General features: G+C 34.9%; 1 long non-coding RNA gene across 5 annotated transcripts; it reads left to right on the top strand.

The window, feature by feature from the left end:
• Positions 1-447: 447 nt before the first annotated feature.
• On the top strand, positions 448-7,033 carry LOC113696880 (uncharacterized). 5 transcript variants are annotated; one of them, XR_011817206.1, is made up of 9 exons: positions 448-821; positions 960-1,068; positions 1,279-1,310; positions 1,463-1,513; positions 2,445-2,593; positions 3,814-4,085; positions 4,748-4,782; positions 6,387-6,461; positions 6,783-7,033. It is a non-coding gene; the product is annotated as an uncharacterized lncRNA (long non-coding RNA). The 5 variants fall into 5 exon arrangements; XR_011817204.1 differs by lacking the exon at positions 6,387-6,461 and having other exon boundaries at positions 450-821; positions 2,442-2,593; XR_011817205.1 differs by lacking the exon at positions 6,387-6,461 and having other exon boundaries at positions 450-821; positions 1,451-1,513.
• Positions 7,034-16,800: the final 9,767 nt, after the last annotated feature.

Below are 16,800 nucleotides of genomic sequence, written 5' to 3'. Positions count from 1 at the left end.
ATTCACCCTTTCTTCAGTTGCTTGCCCTGTTGGTTTTGTGGAGCGTTCTAAAGATGCCACATGCCAGTCTTCTTAGTTTCGAGGTGGGTTCCCACTTTCTTGGTTTCGTGGAGGGTTCTTCAGTTTCATGGTGCTGCGTTCTTCGGCTTCCTATAAATCGACAACTGAAACAGGAAGTCGTCATCTTCGTTTGACACTACTACGTGATGACCAAATTTCTTAAGTCGATCATTTTCTTTTTAAGCAGCAGTTTCCTCATTAACCATATAGATAAAGAGGGAAAGGCCCCTGCCACGTAGGATGGTCGTCCGCCCATGTGGCACGTGGGGATTGGTCAGTGGTGATGATGTGGAGCTGATGTTGGACCGGTTTTTCTTCTCCTTTTTTGTCTCCTTTTTTGTTTTTTTTTTTTTGCCCTTTGATCAACCAAACGACATCGTATGTGGATGAATCTCCAACCAATTTTTTCTCCGCTTTCTTTCTTTCTCTTTCATTCAAGAACAGGAGCATTTGTCAATGCCAACAACTCTTAAAGGCCGGTTCCTATTGCTATTATCCTCTGGACAAAATTCCCTCTTCTTTCTTTCTGTCTTTCATTCAAAACATAGCAACATCAATCAATGTCAAGAGCTCTTGAAGACCGGTTTCTGGACAAAACTCCATTTTTTCCATGAGACCCAGAGGTCTCCCCTTAATTTCTGGCATCTGATTGTACTTGGAAGAGATTGCAATCTTAATTGGAGGGTCTAGATTTTTTTCTTCTTCTGAGGAGTGGGTGCTTACGATTTGACGGACGATGGGCTCGAGACAGAAAATGGCTGGTAATCTTCTTCCCCTTCCACTCCCGGTTCTCCCTCTTGTTCTTCTTCATCTTCCTCCCTCCCTCGAGTAGTTAGGGCTAATTTTTTCTTTTTTTCCGAAAATTTTCCTAATATTTCTATTTTCTTGGCTAAAAGCAGCAAATCTTTTTTTCCCATCTCCTTCGTGTCCTTTTGTGAAACAATGAGGAAGGGGAAGGTCAATACTTCATCTCTACTATCTGGTGTGAATTTCTGGAATGCAGATATGGTACTTTTCTTCCCCTTTCTTTCCATGATTAATGTCTCCATTTCATTTCTGTTTTATCATTGATTTTTTATTTTTAATTAGAAGAAAAATTTTTAATATGGTCTGTGATGATGAATAATTGATGATTAGCTAGCTTTTAGATATTTATTTACTTGGTGTTTTGTTGTTCCATTTTTCGTTCTTGCCTTTCTTGGATTTTTTTGGAGCTAGGAGGAAAAATGGCCACCCGTGAAAAACAACTGGTAAGGAAAAATATAAGTTTTATTGTATCATTCTAATTTAATTTTTTCCCTTCCACTCCCAATTTAGGATTTGATGGACGATGTTTTTTTTTTCCTTTTTTTTTGTTTTTTTGGTGTTACTTTTCTGAGTATATTATTAGTTGTTGTTACAGGAAGGAATATGAAGACGTGAAGTTGACATCTCTAAGAAGTAGTTAAAGCTGGTAATATTTATTTGTGTTCTACTATTTATACTATAAACCATAGTCTTTTTCTATAAACAGTTTCTCTCACCTAATTTAGCCTATTTTTGTTTATTGAGGTTTTTGTCAGAGAAAGGATAAAGGTAAAAGTGATTGGAAGAATGAGCAGATTTCTTCCAGTGTTTTGCGTTTTGGGTTTTATTGTCTTTGTCAAAGTAAATTAGATATGAGTATCTTTTTCTTCTCTATCTTCTTTTTTTTCCTGGGCTGGTGAACATGATGAATCTGTTATTTAAACTACCTGGTATTCTTGGTAATGTCAAGATTAGGGAAGTTGTATGATGAAATCTTTATTTCATAGTCGATTTTTTTGGTTTTGTGGTTTTAATGTGCAAAGTGAAATCATTATTATGACTAAATTCCTTGAAGATGTTTTCACCAGTTCATGATTCATGAGATACATAGTTATATGAATTAGGTAAATGAAGTTTCAAAAGCAAAATCCATGTTATCTACTATGAAGATACCGTCTTTGCTCTTTTAAATTATTAAAAAAACTTGGCTTGATCTTTAGCTGGAAAAAATATGTTCAGAAAATAGTGTCCCTGTGTTTCACAGTATTGACCTTTGATGTTGGACCCAATTTGGCATTTTTAGAAAAAAGAAAAATTGGAAAATAATGCATAGAAACTTCTCTAGAATTTACTTCCACATATATATTCAGTATTTTGTTCCCTTTGGGGAAATTTCATCAGTGACATTATTGTTATTGTTTTATTTTTGTTGGTAAGACTTGCTTTTATACTCTCTCAGTAGATTTCTTCTCTTGTTTCTGTTATTGCTATTTTTTTTATGAATTCTTCTTTCCTCTAAGCAACTTTAAAGGTTCTTTTCTCTATATAAATATGTTATTATTGGAGTACATCTAATCCTGATCCAATTTCTATAGCAGGAAATGACCATACTTTGGGTTTTGTTACCGGTAGATCTGCTCAATTGCATGGTGCTGCCTAGACAAGTGCTTCACCCTGCTCGTCAGCATCAATGATATTTCCGCCAGCCCTAGGCGTGCCTTCAAATGCTGAGTGGAATGGGTATCAGGTAGTTTGTTTCTGACATCACTTCTCTATTTTACGCTGCATTTGTCTGCTTGATGGCATTTATTGTAAGATTCATGTGTTTAATGTCCATCTGATGTTCAAATTGTGGTGGTATCTGACAGATGGTGTTATCTTTGCTTGCTGAACACCGTATATGAATTTCATCTAATACATTAGATGTCACAGATGCATTTGAAAATCCGTCACTATTTCCAATTTGTGCTTGTCAATATGTAAGGTTTAACATATGGGGTAATAGTGTAGTGAACAAGTGCATTCTTAGTTACAATTGAGATGAAGAAACTAATTCTTATCTTTTTGTGCCGCGGCAGACTATCTTTTTACTCACCTTTACTGTGATGAAAATCTTCAGATGCTGTGTTTTTTTTTCAGGACTTTGAAGTTAATTGAAGTTAACAGTGATTGTTGTTCTCTGTATCTCTTTTGAAAATTGACAGGAGGCTCTCATTCCCATACTGCATTCAAAGTCATCTTTAACTGCTTTGTTGTTCCTTTTTTTTATGGTATATATGCATAAGCGAGAAATAGTGCTTTTAAAGTGGATTTACTCCGGATGTATCATGATCTCCTTTAAAAAATGTTCCCATGGCATGAAAAGAGAAATCTATCATTAAATAAAAGGGGTTTGCCGACGGTTAGCTCTGCATGCGCTTCGGAGGCCAGGTCTTGTCCCCTATTTGTAACTTGTGATTTGTGCTAATAATATTGAAGTATTGTTTTAGAAAAAAAAAAGGGGTTTGCAGAAACATTTCAAACAATTAGAGATTAATGTGGAGAGAGGTAAGAGAAAATTATTGAGCTCAATTTGCAAAGAGGAAATAAATCTCGATTTTTGTTTGAAACACTATGAACCTTAGATTATGTACATGCAACCAACCAAAAATAAATACATAAAACAGAGAGAGAAAACAGTTAATAGATTCATAACTTTCATCATGCATGTGAAATTAGTTGGTAAAGTAAGGGTGTTAATTATTGCATGAAGTATTTCCATTGTAAATATAAGCTGCTAGATGCTTGTTACTGCCTATGAAGCTCTAAAATTTTTATATTTAGTTTTAGCTCTCTGGTACCATTATTCTTGTGTAGCAAATAACAGATGTATCAACATTTTTTTTCCTTGAAAGTTGGTGTTCTTGACTCATTGAAACTTGTATAATGGTCTTCTTTGCATGATTGTTTCCTTTCCATTGATTAAAGCTACGGTCTACGCAACATCGGCTAGGAGTTTACCCACACCTCCAGCATTTGCAATGATCAACCCAGTATCCGAGACCAATTTCTATGCCCCGTACCAACAACAAATGCCAATTGATGAATATCCTCAGGGACTTGGTCAGCCTGACTGCTGTTACTTCCTGAAAACTGGAGACTATAAATACAAACGTAATTGTAGATTTAACCATCCTAAGCTTCAAAGTTCCAAGTCAACGTCATGTGCTCTTAGCAACAAGGCTTTGCCTCTGAGACCTGTAAGTCATAGAACAAGCAAAATAATGATACAACTTACAAATTCTCCCTTAATAATGTGATGTCTAAAATATATTCTTTTATATTAAGCATAAACAAGAGGATTTATTGCTCACTTCCTGTAATAATGTCCGCACTTGATTTTTTTTAAGACTGATGTTCCTCCAACATTATCTGGAGGGTTGTTTTAACTTCCTTGCAAGGATGTCTCTTGAAATGGATTATGTTTAGAATAGATGTGTTTCCATCTGTTTATATGAATATGTTATTATTAAGGTACATCCTATAGTGGTTTTTTTCCTCACAAAAAAAAACATGTTATGTCTTTGTGTTTCTTTTCCTAAAAATTTTTCTAAACTTCTCAATCACTATACGGAATGCAAGTCATGGTTTTCTTTTCTTTTTTATCTCTCTTTTATAAAGATTTAGCTGACTTTTTCAATATTTTTTTTAGTATATTATGTTGGACTTGGAGAGATGGCTGTGTTTTTCATTTTCTTTCTTCAAGTGGTAGAAGATGAAGAAGAGTGAAGACGAAATGATTGTGATTTTAATGGATGTTCCAACATTATTTTATTCACGAAGTGATTATTAACTTAATAATTTTTTTTATAGTTTCCTTTTTTTTCCCTCTTCTAAAACTCGTTTCTTGTTTTAATGGCAGTTATGTGATCGAAGAAGAATGAACAACAACTATTGGTAGGTTTTTCCTTTTAGTTATTTCATGTCTTTGCTTCCATGCAAAATGTTTGTTAAACTCCTAGCTCACAAAGGGCATTCCTTATGGTTCCCTGGGTTTTTAAGAACTAAAGAAGTAAGCATTTTTCATGTTTGTTTCTTTCTTTTGTCTCTTTTATCTTATGCTTAAATTATTTTTTTTTCTAAACATCTGGTCAAGTGGAAAAAATGGAACAAGGCTTTCTTTTATGTGTATGTGCGGTTAAAAAGTAAATGATTATTTTGAGCAAGATAATGAACAAATGATAAATTGTGAGATTGGCATTTAATGGATGGGAAGATGTCTTGCTGGATTTATCTAACGTCAGAGTGTTCCAATCCTTTCTATCAAAAAAAAAAAAAACTATTACCTCTTCTTTCTATGCAAAAACAATTTTTCCCTCTTTGCTGGTGAGTAAAATACAAATTCCTATATCTGCAACAAAAAGGTTGGGCTCAATGTTGAGAAAACTAATTGATTCCCATTTAAAAATTTTTCCGAGCTCAATCCTTTCCTACTCGAGGCTTCTGTCTCAAAAAATCCTTTTGTTCTTATCTTTCTTTCTCTCTCTAAAAACCGCTAGATTCTCCATTCCTGTTTAATGTATATTTTTTTCTCTTGATTAAATTTCAACTGTAATTTTCTACTACCTTTACCCCAATTCCATAGGCATTTCATAGGTAATTTTCTTTTATTTTTTTTGGATTTGGATCAACATTGTTTGATTAAAGCCTGGAATGTTATGCTTGCTTTGCTAAGCATGCTATCTACAGAACTTATTCAATGCTTGGTTTAAAACCTTAGGCTGTTAACAATTGAAGTAGTTAATTTCAAATCATGTGAAGTGTGTGAAGTATTTCCCAATTAACCATGATTAACAAACTAATACTGACTGTGACAATCAGGGAATAGTGTACTTGATGAATCTACTTTGAAACCGGTGTTCTTAATAATATTGAGATTAGCAAAACTTTATAACCAACATTGGACTAATTTTGAGATTTTACAAAAAAAAAGGATAAAATGGACAGCAACTCATAGAAACTTATTTATTATTTGCCTTCGTATATATTTAGAGTTTTGCATTCCATTTCAGGGGTTTTTAATGGTCACATGTACTTGTGTTTCCTTTCTATGGGAATAGAACATATATCAAAAGTTTGATTAAACAAGTTGTTGCAAAAGACTCAACAATCCATGTAAACCCTGTGAATATTGAATAGGAGCAATGTTGAAACATAATTGAAGACCAATTCTTTAGATGAATATTGCCTTTACTGTTTTTCTTTACACTTGTGAATATTGCCTTCACTATTTTTCTTTACACTTGAAAATTTTATAGATTCTTGATGCTGGAGTAACATGAACTTTATTGGAAATAAAAGCTGAATTTCATGACCTTATTTAGAGTTGCATGTATTTTGGCTTTTGCGTTGGAGTATGTCATTAGAATATAAAGACATCCTCTGGAGAAGTTTCTGCTTCATTTTTACGTTTTAGGATCTTCCTAACCTATTTGATTGCATGATCATTTTATTTCCTTTTTCACCTTATCTTCCGTTGGCATTTTGTGTAAATTGCGCAGCTTCATGATCAAGTTGTAGAAAGTTTACTTGCATACCATCTCCAGGGATCTAGCACATCTAATACTTTCACTTTGGTAAGAAACTCAGGTTACCAAGCAAGACACTTTAGCTTACCTGTAAGAATCTTTTCATTTCTGGACTTTGACAACTACTGTACCCAAAACAAAGTACCCAAAAAAAAAAGTTTCTTGCTTGTGAAATGGGTTGATAAATAGAAGGGGTAACAAATTTTGTATGAGACTATTACTAACCAAAAGTGCAGATGTTTGTTGAATTTGTCCTCTCATTATTGGCATCATTTAAGTCTCTTGATTTATTTTGAACTTGGTTTTACAGCAGTAAACTAATTTTAATGGATTGTATCTTACATTCTTTCTTTTTATAATACATGGCAGGTTCTCAGTGGTTTCTTTCAAAAGTTGCTCATTCACTTCTGGGGCGAGTACAAATGACAGAAAGTTGTTATTTTTGGTTAAGTTAAAATATGTATTTATCAGAGTCATGGAAGTTCAAGTTCATGTTTTGAGATTCTGCAATACTAATTTTAGTGTTTTATCTATTTATTATGAATTCCTTGACTGTGAACAAGTGTCAAAGTTTACACTGTTAGACAAATTGTAAATGCAACTTTTTATAGTTTAAAATCTTTTACAATTGCAATAATATGTTTTTCCATAGAAAATTTAACTTTAGAGGGCAATAATTGGGTAAGATTAAAATTTCACACCGTGTATTTTTTTGATCCTTGGTTGCGTTACAGGCATTTTGTAAAGATGGCATAACTGGGCACGTTAATTTTAGAACTGTCCACCGCGCAAGTGCGCGGTGATCCCCTCCTAGTATGGAATGAATGGAAGAAGCAGTTGCTTAAAATGAGATGGCTTTCAACCTTTCAAGTTTCAAGACAGTTAGTACTTTGTAGTTTGTACTGTCTTCTTTGTTTTTGGATTTATTCTGGTTAAAATAGGTAGTTGCCATGGTCAAAGTAAGTTTCCTTAGGGAAATTTCCAATCACCAATAATTCTGATTTCCTACTCAACCCAAGCATGAAAGTGATATCATGTATCCAATGAAAAGTTTTTCAATAACCCGTCAGGATAAATTCATAAAGGTCACATCCATTGACGTTCGTGTATACAACTATACATGCCCAACCCAGGGTAGCTCGAGTGGTTTCGTTGCCCCTCTTTAGGGTATGGCGACCACGGTTCGAGTCCTGGGGTTACCGTGTTCGAGGGTAATGGGCCTCTGCCCTCGGGCCGCAGGGGATTAGTCAGACCGAAGGCCCGGACACCCCTGTGTCGAAAAAAAAAAAAAAAAAAAAAGTATACAACTATACATCATCTAACATCAGTGTGTGTACAAAATTTCAGACTACAATTAATGGTGGCTTTTGATCACAGACATACCATTACATTTTTCTTCTAATTTTATGTACAAGTTGGTGTGGATTTCACTGTCAATGGTCCCATTCTTATAGAAGTACTGAAATTTATAGTACACTTTCTTTGCTGATTTTGAACCCCTCAAATCAAGTTCGAAAACACCTTTGGGAGTCCTCTTCTCCCGTTCCAAATCTGATATATATATTTTGTTGGTAGACTAACAAATTCGCTCATTAACTGCCCTTCTGATTTTTTTTCCTTTTGATTTTGGAAGTTTTGCTGTCCCTTGGTTTATCATACTTTTTGTTGTCCATTTAAAGTGCTTGCCTATTGCTAAACTCATAAAAATAGGAGATTCCGTGATTGCTATTTTAAATAATTAAAACTAATTAGAAAACTAGTTACTTCTGCACAAAATAAGAAATCTATCTAAAAGAAAGGGCAAATTCCACTTTACCCCTATGTGATTTAGCATTTTTTTACATAACCCCCTATGATTTCAAAAACTATATATAACCCTCTCATGGTTTAGATTAAAGTATCAAAGTGACGGGAATGATCATTCGTAATGGAATCACCTAAAATGTCAAAAACACCCTTATGTAAAGTTGAAAATTATTTATTAACCAAGGGGAGTTATGTGTATATTTTGAAAACCATAAGGGGGGTTAGTATGTCATGTATTTATAAGGGTAATTTCGACATTTTTAGAAGTTCCGTTACGAATGATTATTTCCGTCATTTTAACACTTTAATTCAAATCATGAGGGGGTTATATACAACTTTTGAAACCATAGGGGGGTTATGTAAAAAATGCTAAACCACAGGGGATAAAATGTAATTTGCCCTAAAAGAAATTAAGCCAATTTTTTAACATGATCTGCCCTTTTGACTTTTTTTTTTTCCTTTTGATTTTGGAAGTTTTGCTGTCCCTTGGTTTATCATACTTTTTGTCGTCCAAGTTCAGTTTCTAAAATTTCGTTTACAACACTTGTTTCCGATAAGAATTTGGTGATCGTTGCTCGAGTTCAAAGAAAACCAGCTCTGAACATAGCCAACACCGTTGCGGGTTTACCAGAATCAATTTAAAGTGCCCATTTCGATTAAAAGGTGATCAACACCCTGAATTCTGCAGTGAGCAGTGATTCAACTGTCTTGTGAGTATAATAGGACTGTGTTGCACTTGGATAATCTTCAGAAACCGTACTTTTATGTAGAGCCAGACAGTAATGATAGCAGTTTAGCAGTGATATTGGATCTTCCACAAAATTCATTCAGCTGTCACTGTGCCAAAAATTTGAAATGAGCGATGGAAAATCAGTCTTCCAAGGAACAACCAGCTTCATCTTGTTGATTCTAGCTGAAGATATAATATGCCTACTGAAAAATGATAAGAACTGTCAATCATTCTAAACAAGCACGATACTATTCATGTCATCGGTCAAAAACAGGTAAATAATGAGGTTAAAACTACATCTAAATTAGTAGTAAGTAATAAGCATATAATTTAATTCGTCTACTAACACATGGGATTCTAATAATTGACATGGTGAGCTTGGTTCCATTGATACCTGTCACTTGTGATATAATTGTGTTTGGATAGCCAAATAATGGCCAAAAATTATTTGCTTATATCACAAATACAATTTCCAACACATCTTTTTATCTTCCCAATTACCTTTTTATCTCACAGACATCACATAACAAAAAGTGCTACAGTAATTATTCCAAATAATATTTCAAATAATCTCCTATCCAAACACATATATCATGATGTGATAAAAGATTACCTTACCAGGTCCCCATACCACAAGCCTGGATCGATTTTCTTCCTTATCCACCAAAAAGGAAAAAAAAAGAAGAAGAAGAAGAAGAAAGGACAGAAAATTTAACTCAGCCATTATTAGTATCGAGCACCCTATCACTTAGGACCTCCAACCACATCTTAGCGGTATAGATATGATACTTCAGATCCCATTGATGATTCTCCCGATTTTCCACTTGAATAAACTCAAAAATAAAAAATAAAAAATCAAATCTTTCTTCAAGATTGTTCGATTCAATAAGATATAAACGCCCTCCAGGCTCTCCGAAATACCTAATTTCTCCCTTCTTGTTCTTGCTACAGAGAGGTGGCATAGTCGAGTTAAGACACCAGTTGTACACATCAAAACATCAAAAAGTTTTGGCATCACTACCCAATAAAGATTACCATTCCAGTACACTCCCTCGTCAAAATAAGAAGCTTATTGTACACCTGTTTGTGTTACTTGTGTAGCCTTAATCTGCCTCCAAATTCTATTTTCAGATGAATAGATTGAGAATCGATGTCGTTTACACTCTTCAGACCATAAGCACACAAGTTTCTAAAAGCCAAATCTTAGAGCATCATGTACAATATTTAGACTGAGAATTTGGTACCGTTGTCCACACTATTCTGAAGATTTTTGGGTTTTGGAGTCCACCTTTGGAGACTTTTGGGCTTTGGATTCTGCATTTGCACACCAAATTCTCGATGGCCATCATTTAAGTCGAGCACCAGCACCATAGCTGATGATGCATTGCAAAAATGTATACCCAAAACTTCACCATCAAACAACTTGACAAAGTTGTAATTGACTAATTGCCATCAGCTAATTTACGAAGGCCATAATTGAAGTTTGGCATCTCAGAACATCCATAGATTGAGGGAGACGAGGACATGGTCTCATAAGGAGAAAGTGGAGGTTTTGCCTGCCAGAATGAATGGACCAAAGTGACAACCATTCCTTGGGGTGGCATAAGAATTTTTGTCGCCCGGATGAATTGTGATCCGTTGAAGGCCTGAAGCCTAGAACACATTGGAGGAGCCATCATCTTTGATCGTCACATTTTTGTAGTTGGTTTAAAGAATAGACAGGGATTTTTATGCCAAGGGAGGTCGTAAGTTTAAGGCAGCAAAGAAAAATTGCAAATCTAATTGCCATTGTGAAAGCTGTTGTCCATGATGTCAGATGTAGAGTTACACCTTGGAAGGGTATAGAGAAAACTACATTAGTGGTATTCTATGTTATACTCTCCGTATAGTACTACATAAGTTCAGAATTAGCGAAGGCTGGAACGTGAGTGTGTTTGGATAGAGTATTATATGAACAGTCAATACCAAAGAATCTACATAGAAACTGAAATGTAACCCCACCATGGTTAATCATTCCTTCCACTAGATGCCATTTACTCCATATCTCATCCAAAACCCTTTATTTTCCTAGATAACAAAAAAAAAAGGGCAAGCCAAATCCTTACTCAAAAAAAAGAGAGAGAGACATTATCCACATAAATCGACACTGTTGCTGTCACCAGAACCAAAAATTCAGGAGGAAATTTCTGTTTGGAATGACAATATTGGTCTAATTATACTTTATTCACCGCAGCCTCCACCACATCCACCACCACAAGCACAACCGCAGTCACCGCCACTGCCTCCACCGCCACAGCAGCAACCCTGGGCAGTTCCACCGCCGTTCGTTTTATTATCATTGCTTTCTGTGGCTGCTATTTCAGCTGAAGCAAGTACAACATCAGCAGCTACAGTCAAGATCACCAAATCTCCATCCCTCTCGCCGCTACTAACAGCATTTTGATCAGCAATAGCTGGCCGCGGAGGTGAACTCCGGTCTTTGCTTGCCTGCCCTGTTGGTTTTGTGGAGGTTTCTTCAGTTGCCTGCCCTGTTGGTTTTGTGGAGGGTTCTAAAGTTTCCTGTCTTCTTGGTTTTGTGGAGGGCTCTTCAGATTCCTGGTGCCTTCTCCGGCTTCCTATAAATCGACAATCGAAACAACAAGTTGTCATCCTACTAATATGACCATGTACTAACCAAGGTACTACTCAAAAACTACCACTGCATGATTGGAATGCTATCATCATTTCCCTAGCAGCAGTTTCTTGAAACGGAATCAATGGTACATTTGATTAATCTGGTGTTATTGGGTAAGTATTTATATATCATTAGATTCTATGTCCAGTGAAACTTCCGGACAATTTCTTCTGTATAGACCAAACCAGTCCTTTTCAGGTAATTGCTTTGGTTTGAATGATTTGTCAATGTAAAAACCAGAAAATTAGACAGCGTTGCCAGCCAAACTTCTCTCTAATTTCTTAATTGCTTGACCACTTAATCAGAAAAAGAACAAGCACAAATTTCAGACTCGAGGCATTTTAATTTGTCTTGAAGGCTTTTATATGTGACGGATTGACCAAATGTAAAGCCTTGGTTGCAATTGTGAAACATGTCACGACTCAAGATTTTGAAGAAAGTTTGGAACTTTGTACTGTCTTTTTGTTGTTGGGTTTATTCATGGTTAATATATGTAGTTGACATTGTCAAATTAAGCTTCCTTAAATGTAACGGGGGCGACAGATGGGAGGTTTACGGTCACCAATGATGCCAATTTCCCACTCAACCAAAGGGTGAAAGGATTATCGTGTATGCTATAGGAAGTTTCTCAAAAACGCGTAATGAGGGCATAATTGCGCCATATCCACTGCTAAGAGCAGAAACATTTGTCATAAGAAAATGGAAAAGATACAAATACCAAAATCTGAAGGCGTTTTGAGAATTATCAGGCTTGGTTATCTTATCTAAAAATAGGAGAAACTTGAAATCTTGGATATAATTAATGTATTCAAGAAACGGATACAAGATATAAGGCGCAAAATAAAATTAGTCATTTTATTAATGGGCAATTGTTACTTCCGTGTGGTATGTTTGTGCTCCTTATGTGCTTTTGCTTACATGTTTAATATTAGAATCAAATGGGACAAATCGAAGAGCTTAGGGTGCAATATTTTTAAAACTAAAATTTAGAATACAAAGCGAAAATTGAATATATAAGTTTAGAGTTACAAAGTGAAATTAATCTAAAATGTTATCAAGAAATGTACAAAGTGAGTTTTTTTTTTTTTTTTTTTTTAATGCTAGCGCATAATTACGCTGCAACTTCCTTTTTCCTTTGTTTCTTGGCTCACGAGTTAATAGTGTAAAAGGAAGTAGAATGATGATTTTAAAGATTGACTTAACAATAGATACTATATACCATTGGGTTATGTGGGATTATAAAACCACTAGTTTTTCAGTCCTGACGCCATGCGTCAATTAGAACCAGATTTCATCGGACCTTCCTTTTACATTAGTTGAATTCTGGGGTCAGTGCATGGTCACCAAGCTATTAGAAAGTTTCATTTTACTCACTGAAAATTTTTTTTTCTATTTTTTTTTGGTCAATTTACCTACTGAATCTCTAAAAATGCATTATTTTGGTCACTGTATGAGCTTACCAACATAAGCATGTCACATAGTGCACTTTCACAAATTCAATTGGTGAATTGACCCAAAAAAAGAAGAAGAATGAAATTAAGTGAACAAAGTGAAACTTTTTTTTTTAAAAAATTATTATCCTTACTACTAGTGTAATTATTGAGTATAGAATTATTGAGTATAGATTAGGGCAGCTTTGCATGGCAGACATCTTTGGATAGGGTATTATTTGAAATATTATTTGGAATAATTACTGTAGCACTTTTTTGTGATGTGATGTATGTGAGATAAAAAGGTAATTGGAAAGATAAAAAGCTGTATTGGAAATTGTAATGGTGATGTCAGCAAATATATTTGGCCAAATAATCTACTGTCCAAACAAACCCTTTGTTTGTCTTTCTATTTGTCTAATGAAACACTATTATAAATCTAACTTAGTGAATTATAAAGTTCTATATGCTTGAGTGCGGCCCTTTTGTGTTGTTTTGCTGGTAACAACATATCAACCATTGGGCATCCGTAATCCAAAATTGTGCAAAATTCTCGACTTTTACTTGACTCACATTCTCCGGATAGAAAATATATGGTCGAATATTGTTTTAAATTTGTGACGGGAGGAGAACAAAGAAAGTAAGGTCAAAAAATCTTGACTTGAAGAGATTCATGGTATCATAGTGTTCAAGTTAATCTATGCAGATTCCCGTTCAAGTTATTCTAGGACTTTTTAAACTTGGTTTTCACTACTGTTAAATGACAAAACTGAAAAAAAAAAAAAAAAAATTGGCTGTTGACAGACATTGTTGAATAAGATGTATTTTCTGAGTTAACAAATTTTTATGTGAAAATCTGGAGTGAATCTTTGTGCAACATGCTCAACGGGCGGGATTAACTTGGCTGAAATTATACTTCACTTGAATATTATACTCACAATAACTACTGGTATTTTTTTTTTCCGAAACGATAAGTGATTTTATAATATAAGATAATCTTTACAAAATCAAACAAAGGCTCGATAACTAAGTACAACCAGTGCACATTGGCACTAAGGAATCACAAATTCCTCATCTTGAATGATATTCAGCGCATAAGCGCTAATCTTATTACTCAAATGATTATTATCTCCATCAACTAGGCAAAAAGAGCACATTCGAAACAAGGCTTTCAAAGTGAGAATATCCTCGAGCAGCGTTGTGACACGCATGTCCTGCGTTTTGGCATGCTGAGTGAAGTCTATCAGATTCTAATTATTTCTAAATGAACATCCAATGCACTTGAAAATACATGAAAGTTGAAATGCATTCCCACCATGATTCATCATTCTTTCCAAGAATTACATCCAAAAGTTTCTTGAAAAACAAAGAAAATAAACACACCATGCAAATAAATCCACACATGCTGATTGATGTTGTCATCAGACACAAAAACTAATAATGAAAATTCTAATTGAAATTTACAATGGTTTAAGTATATTTTTGCTTAATTATACTTTAGCTGCCACCGCAGCCGCTGCCGCCACATCCGCCCCCACCAAACCCCCAATCACTGCCACCACTGCCATCGGCATCACCATTCGTTTTATCAGCAGCACCACCATAGCTAGGAGGACTACAACCGCCATCGCAGTCATAAAACCGCTGACAAGAGCTAGAGGCTTTGCTTGGTTTTGTGGAATTTTCAGTTGCCTGTCGACTTCTTCGGCGTCCTATAACTCCACGACTGAAACAAGAAGTTGTTTTCTTCTCAATATGAGCAAGTACAGAGTCTGCCGACCATGATCTTACGTTAGAACTATTGCTAGCATGAATAGGCGAAAGGTAATTACCACTTACAATTCTATCGTTTTCTTAGCAGAAGTTTCTTGGGATGGCATCAATGAAATGGAAATTATTTGGTTTTATTAAGGTTATTTCGTATATGATTAAACTGTATGTCCTGCGAAAAATCCAGAGCAGTTTCTTCTGTAAAAATATATTATCCCTAAATTGATATTATTGTTATTAATTACAGTTACAGCAGTTTGCATTATGATTATGTATTTATTGTAAGTTTTAACTTAGACTTTCTAAGCTTAATTTTTATATATACAAGAAGTATTGAATTTTTTGTTTTAATATTTCCCAAATCAAATTTACTGGGGGTAGATATGTTTAAAAGAAATTGGGTATTCTGTGTCAAGACGGGGGCTTTTCAAAATATAGGGGGCAGTATTAAAGGAGACGGTAAGGTGATTGTGAGCAAAACTCAAAATTAGACAGGTAAAAACTCTGGTTGCCTTTTATAGCCTTTTCATACTTAATTGACATGCACATCTCAATTGATTCATATTCTTGTTTTACGGAAGCAAATCTTTGAGTGCTTGTTTTATGTTCAATGTTGTTGTATTTTTTTTACTCTATGTCATTCAACTCATTGGCAAGAAAGAAAATCAGCAATTTAAGGCAATTCTGAAACCTACATGTCTTACATTAAGCATGAAGCTCAACTTAGGATACCTGCTGAAGGGATTAATAAGCTTGCAAAATTGGTTCAGCAGAGATGCGTGACGGGTATTTTACATACGTGCAAGCTAAAAAATACCGAATTACACCCGTTCACTGCAAGTATACAGATCAACTAGTAGTTTAGGGTATATATCGGGTCGATCCCACAGGGAAGAGTGAACAATTACCGGTATTACTAAAGCTTCTCTATTATTTAGACTATCAATTAATGATAAGAAATTTAACCTACTGCACTTATACAAGAAATTAACAAATGAAAGCTCCTTAGGTTGTGGTATCCCTAACTACTCATGCAAGTGCTATATTTGGATCATTGAGTACTACATCTAGGCTAATTATGGTGTAATTTCCTTATGCATTTGAATCCTACTTTCGTAGCGAATCAATTATACTTATAACTAATCCATACCTATTCTCATGGTTATGAAATTAGCTACAAGTTCATTTCTTCAATGAAATTACATGAAATGAATCACTAAAAACCACATAAGTGCACCTCTACTTTCGTGAGTGTACTCCCTATGTTTAGCACTTCTTGAACTAGTGTTAAATCTCAATTTTCATTGCAGAAACAACACCTTAAATAATCACAATCAATGGTACCAGATTAATCATGATTTAAAGAGCCAAAGTGCTAAATAACTTGCTCAAATCATAGCAGTCAAATAACCAAATAATAAACACTAACAATTATAGAAAGTTCAACCAAACCCAAGGCTTAAACTTTAGAAACTCATAATGAACACAAAATCCAGAACTTGTATATTAACTAAACTTGGAATCAAATACAAAAGATAAAGAGTTTGGAAGGAATACAACCCTTGTCACATGAGCTTTCTTCCTTGCCTTCTTCATCCTCCATCTTCATCCTAATCTAGATAATAAACAAGAATGGACAAACTATACTACTCTATACTAAGCTAAACTAACACTAGGGAGATGAAAGAGCTACATTTCTGCAACTTCAAGCTTCTCCCGTATCTCACTCTCTATTTTTCTGCTATGGACTCCAATCTCCCCAATCTCCTTCTTCTTGCAATGAATTTGGCTATTTAATGATGAAAGTTGGTCAAGAAATGAGGATTACATCTCCCTTTTACAGCTGGGAATGTTTCTCACATGTCTAGCATCCAATGTGAGTTGGTGGGGGTGAAATTGAGTTTTACGCGTACAGAGCAGCCTTTTCTGACCAGTGATCCGAGCTGCTACAGTACCTCGGATCCGTATGGATCCGAG

The sequence above is a fragment of the Coffea arabica genome, chromosome 6e (genome assembly GCF_036785885.1).
Source record: "Coffea arabica cultivar ET-39 chromosome 6e, Coffea Arabica ET-39 HiFi, whole genome shotgun sequence".
NCBI lineage: Eukaryota > Viridiplantae > Streptophyta > Magnoliopsida > Gentianales > Rubiaceae > Coffea > Coffea arabica.
Note: the sequence above shows the minus strand (reverse complement) of the source record. Positions and strands in the feature narration are given on the sequence as shown.